The sequence below is a fragment of the Arachis duranensis genome, chromosome 8, assembly GCF_000817695.3.
Source record: "Arachis duranensis cultivar V14167 chromosome 8, aradu.V14167.gnm2.J7QH, whole genome shotgun sequence".
Lineage (NCBI taxonomy): Eukaryota > Viridiplantae > Streptophyta > Magnoliopsida > Fabales > Fabaceae > Arachis > Arachis duranensis.
The window spans coordinates 23,645,329-23,645,950 of NC_029779.3; positions in this window are offsets into that span (position 1 = coordinate 23,645,329).

A 622-nucleotide genomic window follows, 5' to 3' on the forward strand; every position below is an offset into this window, starting at 1 on the left:
TGTGACAGTTGCCAAAGAGCTGGTAACCTGCCTCATGGATATGCCATGCCTCAACAAGGGATATTAGAGATAGAACTGTTTGATGTATGGGGAATTGACTTCATGGGGCCATTCCCACCATCATACTCAAACACTTACATTCTGGTGGTAGTGGACTATGTATCTAAGTGGGTAGAAGCAATTGCTACACCCACTAATGATACAAAGACCGTACTGAAATTCCTCCAGAAAAACATTTTCAGTAGGTTTGGCGTTCCCAGAGTGCTAATCAGTGACGGGGGCACTCATTTCTGCAATAAACAGCTACACCTTGCTATGGTTAGATATGGAATTAGCCATAAAGTGGCAACTCCGTATCATCCACAGACAAACGGGCAAGCTGAGGTCTCTAACAGAGAGCTAAAGAGAATCCTGGAACGGACTGTGATGGCCCGAAGAAAGGATTGGGCAAAGAGCTTGGATGATGCTCTGGGGGCATACAGAACAGCATTCAAGACCCCTATAGGAACCTCTCCATACCAACTGGTGTATGGGAAGGCCTGTCATTTGCCTGTGGAACTGGAACACAAAGCCTACTGGGCAACCAGATTCATAAACATGGATGCACAGTTAGCTGGTGAAA